This window comes from Chroicocephalus ridibundus, chromosome 10, assembly GCF_963924245.1.
Source record: "Chroicocephalus ridibundus chromosome 10, bChrRid1.1, whole genome shotgun sequence".
In the NCBI taxonomy this organism is placed as follows: domain Eukaryota; kingdom Metazoa; phylum Chordata; class Aves; order Charadriiformes; family Laridae; genus Chroicocephalus; species Chroicocephalus ridibundus.
Window position 1 is genome coordinate 13,707,734 of NC_086293.1, and position 12,237 is coordinate 13,719,970.

General features: G+C 47.0%; 1 protein-coding gene across 3 annotated transcripts in view; it reads left to right on the forward strand.

Annotated features, from left to right (window-relative positions):
- Positions 1-12,237, forward strand: part of FOXP1 (forkhead box P1) — a 389,122-nt gene that overhangs the window by 4,441 nt on the left and 372,444 nt on the right. Inside the window, exon 2 of one of the 3 annotated variants that reach the window (XM_063347902.1) lies at positions 685-1,123. The exons of the other annotated variants lie outside the window; for them this stretch is intronic. The gene's annotated coding sequence lies outside the window, so the exon portion shown is untranslated. The remainder of the gene's footprint in view (positions 1-684; positions 1,124-12,237) is intronic. 3 annotated transcript variants of the gene reach the window in all.

Below are 12,237 nucleotides of genomic sequence, written 5' to 3' on the forward strand. Positions count from 1 at the left end.
CTTCAAGGCACCAAGCTGAAATATTTTCATGCAGCTGAGGCAGGGCTGGAGAAGACGCAGTGAGATTTTCCCAGGTAGCTGGATTTCTCTTCGGAAGGGCAGCGTTTCTTCAGGCCTTTCCTGCCTTTTCGGAGCGTATCCAGCCCAGCTCCGGGTCCCTGCACGGACACTGTGCCCTGGGAGGGAGCTTTCCTGGGGGATTCCCTCCTCGGTGGGAGCAGGATTGGGCCCTGCAGTACTTGGGCAGCTTGGCTGCACAAGCACCGTGTTTGCCGTTGGTATTGAAGCTTACGTGTGAATTAAATAGCACGTCGTAATTATTCCTCAAATGAGCCTTGTTCTCAAGTCGCTTCCCGGAGCTTTTCCCTGCGAGTCAGGGTGGGAAGGGGCTGGCAGCTGGAGGCAAAGAGCAGGGGGCATGGGTGGCACACCGCTCTGAAAATACAGCCCGCCGGCTGCTGGCTATTGCAGGGTCCCCGTGTCCCCAAAAGCGAGCTCAGGGGACAGCCAGCCACCCTGGCCGCGCAGGGCCCGATCCAGAGCACGCTGGCATCAACCAGGGCTTGTGCCGGTGTTGCTGCCTTGGGGTTTGGCTTTTGGTCTGTGTCGCTAACTCGTATCACTGAAACTTTTCCTTTTTTTTTTTTTTTTTTTTTTTTTTTTCCTCCCCCTTACGTGTACTAGCATGTTTTCACACCCGGCGAGCGGTTCAGCGGAGATAGGAGCCAGAAAGCCTTTGCTAAGTGGAATTTATACACGTTGCGCACTAGAGATCAGCAGCGTCTTTGTGACCATTCTTAGAGGTTCCTGGCACCCAAACTTTACTGAAATGCTTAGAAAGGTACAGCCGGGCTCGCAGTCCGTGACTTCATGCCGCTGAGGACACGCGTAAGTGCTCGGCCGCGCTAAAGCACAGGGGTTTTTACATTGCGAGTCTGGTTTTGCGTTGGCCAAGTCCTTGCAAAAGTGTCTCGTTGCACTAAGGAATGGAAAATCTCGTGGTTGCTCGAAGCGCTTGCTTTTGGGCTGACAGAAGCGCTGCTCGCAGCCTGCTGCTCTCACCAACTCCTGTGCCGTCGGATTCCCGCAGCTCCCGGTGCGTTGGGAATTGCCGCTACCATAGGTAACAAGGTGATGCCAGCATATATAGAGGGGAAAAAAAGTAGAAGGGAATAAATCATGCAGTCATTAGAGGAAAAACTTAATTGTGAGAACTCTGTAGTCTTTTAATTTAAAAAAAAAAACCCAAAACCAAACAACTGTATTTTGTGCTGTAGAGGAACCAGCTGTTCTATTTTTAGGAGATCAGATATTTGTTGGTTGGGATGTCTGGAGTGTTTTAACATGTGCTCTTTTTTCTTACTTCAGCATTGGAGCTACCAAGTCAGAGAAGCCGCTGGCTCAGTTCGCGTGCAGTCGTCTTTGCAAATATGCTCTAGGGTTTTGTCTTTCTATTCTCCTGGCACCGCTCTCTCCCATGCATGCAAGCGAACAGGCTGATGTATAATGGCTGTTTGTGCGTGGCAAGTATCCAGAATAATCTTGATAACTTTTTGTTCAGCGCCATCCTGAAAGCGAAGATAGTATTCTATGGAAAATGAGCAAAGAGAAGAGCATGGGCAAAATCAATTTCTCTCCAAGAAGCATCTGGTACCTGAGGAGGACTAAATAATTTTTCTCCTCTCGTTGACCCTCCCTGTCCTGTTTTTAAAACATCTCCATTTTAGTGCCTTGAAATCGTAATTAAGTTGTAGTAATTTAAGATTATTGCGAGAGTGCAAAGGGCAGTGGAAGCTCTTTAGAAGTCTCATCTCAACACTTAATGCTACTCAGTCGGGGGGTTAAATGAGTTTCCTCGATGTGAGTACTTAAAGTAACTAAATCGTAAACAAAATTTATACTATATTCTGACAACTAATAATCTATTTAAATTGCATTAAAGTATGTGTGTGAAAATTTAATTAAAGACAGAAATACTGTCAAGCCCTGTAAATATCTCGACAGATCTACTGAAATGGAACCCATATTGTAAAATATTTACATATATCCGATAGGCTCCGGTGTTTCTGGCAGTGCTATTCCGCAACTAATTGCGGGCTTTTTCCCTCCCAGTTTCCTCTTCGGTTGCAATGGTCTCGGAAAGCAACACAAATAAATACCCAGAATGTTTTATTCGGATGATTCTCTGGTGTGTTGTTTACTGCTAATCGCGCTCTCTGCACAGTACTTGTCACTGTTGTGTTTTTATTAGAAGCACCTATTTCCTCAATAAGTTGGTTTCGCGCTGCCGTTAATTCAGGCTCCTTGTGCAGCGGGATAACGCCGGGTGGCATTTGCAGTGTGGCAGCGCTGGATGTGCGGTCTCTGACCCAACTTTCTTCTGGGTGTCTGGCCCAGAGCATGGTGCTGCAGGGGCTCTCATACTGTTGTGACTCTGGATTTCATGGATTTTTCAGGTAGAAAGCGCTTACGACCTTTTTTTTTTTCCCTAAATTTTGGACATATATATGGAAGCGTTGCCCGGTGCGCACACTCGCTGCACAGGACCCTTCTCGCTGGTGCCCCCGCAGTGCGTCTCCATTGTGGGACGTGGTCCAGGGTCCTTTCAAGACGAGGAATGTTTTGCCTTGCGTAAAAGTGGGTCTGGCTGAAACTTTGGCTGAACTTTGGTCCGTCTTAAAACCCACCCGCTGGGATTCGGGACGCGGCCAAAGGCAGGCGGTTTTGCTGGGAAGGTGCAGGATGAAGGTGCTTTCTCATCACCCGGACATGGCTCGGGGCAGACTCCTGGCTCTCCTGGGCTGGGGTGTACGTCCCTGGTGCTGCAGGGTCGCAGGAGGAGGGTGAGGATTTGGGCATGGAGAGAAGGATGGGGTGGGAGGGCAGTGCTGTGGGTGCCGGGGAGCCCTGGCCGGGTGCTGAGCACCGACAGCCTGACAGAAGGTGGCACAGTTCGGCAGGTTGGCTGGAGCCTCTAACGGCATCGTTAAGTTTTCCCCTCTTCGCCAGACATTTCCTTTCATGTTGGATCCGAGTTTTAGCTGTACTTCCCGATCAGTCTTGTCATCTTGTTGCTAACAATTAGGGTCAAGTGTCTTTCCTTGGGCTCTCCGCAGTCTTCATGTTGGTGTCCCTCCCCCAGCTCCTAGCCTAAGCTGTTTGTTCATTAATTAGTGGATCGGGCATATTAACACATCAGTAAACCGGAGTAGTCGGACTTCCCAAGGCATCTCGGGAACCCTCTCCGGTTTTATGTGACCGGACATGCACTATTGCTGATTTAGATAGCGGAGCCGGTGATGCCGAAGTGTTGTTAAGAGCGAGATAAATAGAGAGAGCCCAGCAGTAAGCAGAATGTCATGTCTCTATTAAAAAGCTTGTGATAAAGGAAGATAAAATGGTGAGGGGGGATTGCTGGTGTGTTCAGAGCAGCCGCTAAACATCTGATCACAAAAATCGATGCCGAATTCCCCTTCCTGCAAAACACTTGCCCGCAGAATTAATGTCTGAGCCTGGGTTTGATTGCAGCGAGCGGTGGAGCCCTGAAAGGACTTTTGTTCTTGCCAAAAAAGGCGGCCGGGGCTTCTCAGGGATTCAGGAGCTGTCTGAGCCGGGATTCAAACATCCCTCCCCGGTTCCCTTTGAAGTGGCTGCCCCTCTTCCCCAGCGGCACGGTGGTCCCGGGATGCTGATGAAGTTGTTCCAGGCTCCTTGCTGCCTCGTACCTTGATTTCTTTTTTATTTTTTTTTCATTTTTTTTTTTCCCTGGCGCCACGACCACCTGCGTTTCTGATGGAAAGTCAGTTCCTGTCCGGTGGTCGGTCCTTGGCTTCACAGCAGAATAACAAGGATGCAGATTTTTGTATATTTGAGTCTTTTTCTCAGCTGGGTGCAGCGGCTGCTTTGCAGAAGTGAAAAATGTAACTGGTAATAAAGAAATGAGTGGTCGCAGCAGATGAGGGGGGAGCGGTATTAATTTTACCAGTTCTGTAATGAAACATGCAGTAAAACGTTAAATCATCACAGCCTTGTTTGTTGAAAGGATGTTAATCATTCCATTAAGAAGGATTAAGTAATTAACTGATATTTCTTTAGGAACCAGTGTCAATTTTAAAAAGCATCTTCTTAGTGTCGCACAGGGAATACGAAGTCGATGCTTCTCTTTCTGCTACCGGAGAGCTGGGAGATGAACGTAAGTGGGACACCTCTTCCCAAGAAACTTCTGGGAATGTGAAGGGAGCAGAAATAGCTGTTTTTTTTCTCTTTCAACTAAAATGTACTGTTCTAATAGTCTTTCGATTGCAAGGTTGTGTTTTATGACTTTTGTCAGATGGGCCCGTTGCAAGCCTGCTTTCAGGAGTAGTCAGTTTGGGATTAAGAAGTTAAAACCTTCTTGAAGTGTTCCTCTTGGTGCTCGCGTTTTTTTTTTTGTTTTGTTTTGTTTTTTTATAATAGCTTTTATGTTGTAATAGTAAGCTTGCTGACACTGAGTCATGAACTCTATCTTCCGTGAACCTCATGACAAGTTTTTGTTAGCCGGTCAGGCAGCTCGCTCAGCTCATCCAGCCCAGTTCCCACGTTCTGTGCTTGCCCTGGAAAGAAAAATTCCATTAAAATCGGTGGTGTAAATCCTCCTTTCCTCCTGGGGCAGAAATCCCTTTAAAAGCAGTGGCAGTGGAGGGGGCCGTGGGGCATCACGGAGCGGCTCCCGGCGTTGGGCTGTTGGGAGGACGTTGAAGCCGGATTGGGCAGGGGAAGGATGCGGCCAGCGAGGCTTTTGACGTTGGCTGATGCTCAGTAAGGTCAAAAGTAGGTTTTGGAGAGGGTGCACGTGCAGATGGAGGAGCAGGTGGGCAGAGGAGAACAATGACAATATTTTTTCACTGTTTCATTTTTGAAGGATCAGATTGGAGCCCCGGACGGTGAGCGGGGCAGGGGCTGGGGAAGCAGCTGTGTTAGCGCTTCTGCATCCTGTGCTCCCGAGCTCCTGCCTTTCTTCCAGGGCTTGATCACTTTTTTGCATTGACGGAGGACGTGGAATTTGGCATTAACCTCGTCAAATTGCTGCCGTTTCTCGTATAATGGCCCCAACTTCTAATATTGCAGTTAGTGATACTGAAACTATACCCAAACCAAAATTTTCTATGAGTGATACAAATTCTGCCCAGCAAATAGCATAATACAGTGGCACCGATTGCGTTAGTATTGATACTTTCTGCTTTCATAACTGCTCTACTTCTCACATAGGGCTCCTTCAGACGGTCTCATGCAAACGCTGTTGATCGGTGTACTGTAAACTATTCCTCCCCCTCGGGTGAATTTCATAAATACATGTATTTCCGTGTGTAGTGTATGAGACAGCCAGATTTTGCTTCGGTTATGTGGCCTAAACCCCAAATACCTCTACTGAAGTCATGGGAGCTGAGTTAAAGAAAAATTTAAAAAAAATCAGTTTGGCTCAGAGAATAAAATCTTTGAATATTCATGCGTGTAACGAATAATAAGAATCTATCTGGATGTTTGAACAGAACATCAGAGCCTATATCTACCTTAGCAGATTTAGAGGAGAGATTTTTCTCAGTAAGTTTTGCAATAGTAATAATGTGTTAACAACTCTGGTAACTTATTTTAATCAGAGAGTTGTGTCAGGGGCCCTATCCGGTTCTGGTTGGAATTAAATGAGTGCTGGGAGAAGGAGGCTCTGAAATAACTTGTAGGAAATTGTTAGTTTTAAATGACATGCCTGTGCATCAATGTTCAGATAATGTATATTAGATTTGTAAAGCTCCCGAGTTGTACATTTGGAAACATGAAAATGTATTTTTCAGCGATAAATTACTTGATACTTAAAAAGGCTTTGAAAGAGGAATGTCAAAAGTGTGCAGCATGATGATAGTTTGTACAAGTATTTTAAAGTTGTTCTCTGGCCAACCCACCTGAGTTTTCTGAAGGCCAGTATAAGGTGGTCTTATTCAGGAAACCTTTCTAGTCCATCATTTCAGTTACAGGATTTAACTCCGAATGGGAGAAACTCAGCTCGGTGGTTTTTAGCTGATGTCGTATCGTGCACATTTGTTCTGATTATTTTTTCTTCTTCACTGCTAGACTACAGTGCCCAAAAAATACTGTTTCATAGAAGTTGAAATGCAACACTAACTGTTAATTAAACTAAAATATCTTAAGCCTATCCAGCATACTCCTAGTATTAAACAGTTGGAGAAGACTAGGTATTTCCTATTTATTTTTCAGATTGGCTGGAATATTGTCTTTCTGGAAAAGGGTCCTCGGATGGTTGAAGGGGAAATATTTTTTTCAACGCGTGCTTTATATTTGCCAAAGAATTCTGATTGTGCAGAAGCGTGTTGTGTGGAAATGGAAATTTATTAACTAGGATTTCTAGGGATTATAATAGATGCCATTAGATAGAGGCACGCTCATTGAGAGGTAAACTAGTAAATCTGAACAAACTGAAAAATAGTAGCTATATGAGTCTGGCTCTGTTATCAAACTTGCTGCATAAGCCAGAGTTTATGCACTGTGATAATGCTAATGACCAGCAGAGCCAATGATGCATGACTGGAGGAAATCAGTGGTATAATCGGAGAAAGTTATCAGGTTTTTGTCATTAAATATTAGTGATAAATAATACACTTCATTTTGAGTAGATAGGACGTATTTAATTCTGATGTGGAGAGTTTCAATTTAATAAGGGGCATTGCTGAGTAAAATGATAATCTTTTGTAATTTAAAGGGAAAAATAAAAATGCATTTGTTTCAGCATAATCTCCTGGCGGCCGCCCTCCGCTGCTGTTTGTCTTCACTGGTCTCTGATAGCAGGGAATATCTTTGCAGCTATTTGAGATGGCTGTTTATAGCAGGGTGTTTTATCTAAGTTATTAGTTTGCAACACAGAACGAATTGCGTGAGACCAGAATCAAAGGGGAACTGTTCAGTATACTGGGTATCTTCTTTCCTTTTCTGTTTAAAAATGTGAATGTTGCAGCAAATCTACACTGTGTTCTCCATGCAGTGCTTCCCCTAGAAAACAGCCCGCCTGTCCAGACAGTAACAGGAGGAAAGGGACGAGGACAAAAGATACAGATAAATTAGATCTCGTTCTGCAAGTTATCTTTTAAGTCAGTGGGAGAACAAGGAAGAGAAGTATAGCTTAAACTGAAGTAAGAGGGTTATTAATAGTCTCTATAAAGGACAGTTTGCACCAGGAAGAAAAAAAAAAATCTGGTTGGCTTTTTTTAGCGAAGCAGGCTAACACCCAGTGTAAATCTGTGTCATTAACTGAAGCAGTGCGTGATTTTTAGAGCATCGCTTTTCCTCTTGTGAGCTGTTGCCTGCGGAGGCTGGTCCCCTGGGCTGCAGGCAGATGCACTACGGTGTCTACCTTAGGGAGACTTCGCTCCCCAGCTGCCGGACCTCTGCCTGTGTCAGCCCGTGGCCTTGTTTGAGCAGATACCACCAGTTTTGCCCAACGAGTGGCTTTTTGTAACGTGGCCAGGATCTTCCCACCACCCCTCGGAGTCGTGCTTGAACGCCGAATCTCAGCTCCAGTTTCCAGAATTAGATGGCACAGTGAGTAAACACAGCGTACTTGCCAGTTCTCACATCCTCTTTTGCAGCGAGTATTGCAGCAAATCCTGCAGGTTTGACTCATCTCCGAAGTTCTTCGCTGATTCGAAGCAGATCTCGTCTGACTTTTGAGAAAGAGCTGGAAATCTGGCCGTGGCTCCTGAGCGCACAGTCCTTCTCTATGCGAACACAATATGCCTGAGTCAGCCTCTGCATAAGCTTGGGCAGCCCTGAGTAACTTCAACTAAAGTTATGTGCCTATATCTAAGGGTAAAATTTGGCCTGCAGTCAGCCTTTATTGAAAGCTTTATGGAAATACTTTGTTCTAGCTATGCACAAATATTTACATTCTGGTGGGAAGATTTTTTTCTTCCATTTCTTTGGTTGTTTCCCCCCCACCACCCCGCCCCCGCTGTATGCCATAAGCACAAGGAGGGGGTGGAAGACATTATGCGTAATGCCCTGTCAGTTAAAAAGTAATATTCAGGTTTTCAACTGGTATCTCTCTGGGTAAATTGGAAGGGGAAGGGCATACAGAGCAGAAAACTTTCCTGGGTAAATAAAAGTACAGGTACAGCCCCCGTTTTAAGAACAGCGTGTCTTAATGTTTCTGTTCATCGGTGTTGAATCACCTCTGCATGTCAACCTCTGCCTGGTGGATGCTCTCAGCAGATTGAGGAGGAGGACACATTGCTCTGGAAGTGCATGACAATGGTCCACACGTGTGCCGTGACTCAAGCGCGCTCACAACTTCATGACATGTATCAAATGAGAATTGTTTCCTTGGAAAGCCGTTATCTTTGTTTTTTTGAAGGCTGACGCTGCTTTCACAGCCTATTTGACAGCGTGCTGGGTGCTGTGTAGAATGAGGGTTTGGTTCACGTTGCAGCTCAATAGATTTAGATCTGTCCGCATGTCCCTGGGCGCTTCCCATTGTGTCCCCTGTGCTTCAGCTGACTCCGCCTGACCAGAGACTGAGACCACGCGGGAAGCTAGACCAGCATGAAACTAATTTAACCAGGAAAAAAATGTTTTCTGCCCAGTAGAGCATCCTCATTGGACTCCCTTATCTAAAGGATAGATGGGGAGAGACTCTTCATCAGGGAGGGTGGTGATAGGATGAGGGGTAACGGTTTTAAAATGAGAGAGAGTAGATTTCGATTAGATATTGGGAAGAAATTCTTCACTGTGAGGGTGGTGAGCCCCTGGCCCAGGTTGCCCAGAGAAGCTGTGGCTGCCTCATCCCTGGAAGTGTTCAAGACCAGGCTGGACGGGGCTTGGAGCAACCTGGTCTTGTGACAGGTGTCCGTGCCCAGGGCAGGGGGGTTGGACTAGGTGATCATTAAGGTCCCTTCTAATCCAAACCATTCTATGATTCTTTGGAGGTCAAAGGAGGGACGAGGAGGTCAGGGCCACCCCTTTGATAAACCTCTGGCCTCTTGGCTGGCTTTGCTGCAGTGTGAAACTTCTGCCGGAGGCTTTGTGTCTGGACCTGCTCCTCTGCCTCTGGACAGAGGAGTTCTCCCAGCCCTGGGACTTACTGCTGATGGGACTACCACACCAAAGCTAATGCAAGTATGGGTTTTCATTTCATTGTTAATTTAACAGTGCTCCCTTAGTGCCTGTTAGTAAAGTCATTAATGTGCACACCCTGAAAAGCCCGGAATCATGTTTTCTTTGTGTTTTCTTCTTCCCTGTTAGCAGTAGATGATGAGCTGGTCCAGAGGCTGGATATTTTTGATAAAGACACTGAGAGGTACCCAAGTTACTAGCTGCTGTTGTTTTTTGTTGTTTTTATAATATTGTCTGCGCGATAAGCAAACACAGCTGCATATAAAACTCTGATAAAGCTGTGTCCGGCCTGCTAGCTAACTTGAGTTAAAGAGCAGAAGTTGATAAGGAAATGGATGGCCAGAGCTCAGCGGCGTCACGCAGGTTTACACCAAAACAGGGTCTAACCCGTAGCCTCTGTTCACTCGGTGTCGTGCAAGACGTGTGTGTTGGATGTCTTGTGGTGTGACAGTGGCCGGGGAGCGTGGCCACCAGCACGAGGACAGCCATGTGCAGTGCCACTGGCTCCATCTGCAGCAGGGCCGCCTGCCAGCCCAGCTGTGGGCACCGATGGTCGTTAGCGGGGGACTCGCTCAGGCTTATATGGGGGGGTTTGGGCAAAGCTTTAAATACATTTGTGCTTTTATTGCTTCTGAAATGGCTGCAGGTGCATGTTAGCAGGAAGTGAAACTGGAGGAGCCTTGAGGGATCCTCGCTGGGGCAGTGCCAAGCAGGTACAGCCCACGAGCGTTACCACCTTGCTGATAATCTGGAACAGTGTCGGCATTCACGTGTGTCACGGGGATTATGGGGATGAAGTCATGCCACAGTTTGGCAGGGACCCGATCCCTCTACCTGTCGGTGTGGCCGGGGTGTGTGCTTGGCGTTGGTCTCCAGCCTCGCGCGGGGCCACCGTCTCACTCCTGCCAGCTCGGTGTGCATGGCTGTCCCCGTGGGCCAGTGGGAATGGACAGGGAGGGTGGTTTGGAAGGGGTTAGCAGCACAGAGCAGCATTGCAGGGCCTCCCTGGCTCTCTCCATGTCTTGCTGAGTAACCAGCGTCTGCTGATGAGGTGGGATGAGTCTGGTCCATGCCCAATGTGTTTTCCTTCAATGGATAATTTTAGGTAGACTGGAAACAGCAGGAATGTTGGTGGTGTGAGGAAGGGCTGGTGGCCACTGGACAGGGCTGGCTGCGGTGGTGTGTCTGGGGAAGAGACCCAGACCTTCACCGCCCTGGGGCCTCCCTGGTGTTGCACAAAGTCGTCTGCCTTCTTCAGCTGACGGCCCCATTAACTACCCATTTTTGCATTGTCTTGTTGAGGAATTTGAATGTGCAGTCTGTGAAGCGAGGCATCAAAGCATTAAGCCTCACTTTTAATTATTACCTTTCTTTTTGGAAAGGAGTAGCAGTCAGAATAAAATACTTTGTAGGAATAAAATACTTATTATCCACCTTTTCTTCCTCCTTGGTTTGTGCCCGACTTGAGTTGCCAGGTCTCCCCAGGGGTGCCTGACGTGCAGGTGAGCAGGGTTGCAGTCCTGAACCACTCCTGTCCTCGTCTCTTCACCAACTGCTGAGGTTTCATATTCTGCATGTGCAATTATACATAATCCTAAATATTGCTCCCCTCGTGTTAGGGTTATTCACTGTTTGTTCCTATGTGTCAACACCATATCTGATTGGAGCCTTAATTGCTCTTCACACTCCTGTGTTTTTCCTTCTCTTAGACCCGTTGGAGGGTTTGTTGAAGGGAGAGCCCAAGCCAATGCCACCAGGGTATGGGCTCTCCCCCTTGCCAGGCTGCACACACAGCGCGTGCCTGGAAAAATACCCCTCCAAGTCATTATGAATTAAGCATCGCAGACAGAAGCAGAGATGAAGCTCTGTGAGAAGACCTACAACTTGATCCAAGAATTATGTGGTGTGCAAAGACGGAGAGAAAAGCAAACTTCTCATCCAAGACATGGAGGCTGTGGTGCTCCTGCACCAGCGTGCTCTGGTGCAGCCGTCCTGGGGCTCCTGAGGTCTCCACCGTCCCACCCGTGCCCCAGCCAGCACCTGTCACTGCAGTGCTGTAGCCAGGAGACCCCCTGCAGGCCCTAGTTGTGGTTGGTGAAGCTGCCTGTTGTTGTTAGGAGCTGAAGCTGGCTGTACAAGCAGTGAATTCCCAGTAACTAGCTAGCAAGAAAATATTGTGGATCTGCATGTATTCCCTGCATCTGGATATACCATGTTTGTTACCATCAAGGTAAGTGAGGTAACCCCCATTTTTCTCCAGTATGGTGAGTGAACTCAGCTTTACTCCATTTTTCAAAGCAAGCCAGCAGCGGGACCTCTGAAGGTGTAGCTGTGATGACAGTTACTGCTGCGAGACACCGCAGGGCGTCTGGGTTAGTGTGCTTTTGGTCGGTGGGCTGGAGCTCTGCTGGTGAGCAGTGCCCACCCGTGTAGTGTGCTGCATCACAATGAGAGTTAGTCCGTGGTACCCCATTGATGCACAAAGCGCTGTCTGGAGATCCCGAGCATCCAACCCTGAGCGTCCTGCCCCTCGCCCCACTGTCCTCGTTGGGGACTCCACGTGCATCGTATGCCACTGAATATATCCGTTATGTGAGTGGTAATGTGCAGGAAGAGGGTGAGATTTCAGAATGGCAGAAATTAGTCTGAGGAGGAGAAAATTACTAGGAGAAGGCAAGTACAGAAATCTTGCGTTTCACACGGCTCATTATCCAAACCCACCATTGTGGCAGAGAAAGAGGAGGAACCTCCATCGGCAGCCAGGATGTCCGATGCTAACAGTGTAGGGTACATCTTCCAGTCTGCATTGAAATAAAAAAAATAATAAATTAGGCAGTGGTTGATTGCCTCTTGGTTTTATATGTGTAGTATTGAGCACAAATTAAAAACAACCTTGAAACTGCACAGATTCATAAAACTGTGCAGTGGGATTTTAAAAATTACCTCCATTGGAATCCTGGAAGCATCTGTTACATAATTAATGCACTTAAAAATATATTCTATTTATGATTAATCCAGGACTGTAGTGTGTGCTAGTTAAATGTCTGGATCCCAGGGTGCAATGCGAGGAAAGAAACGCTG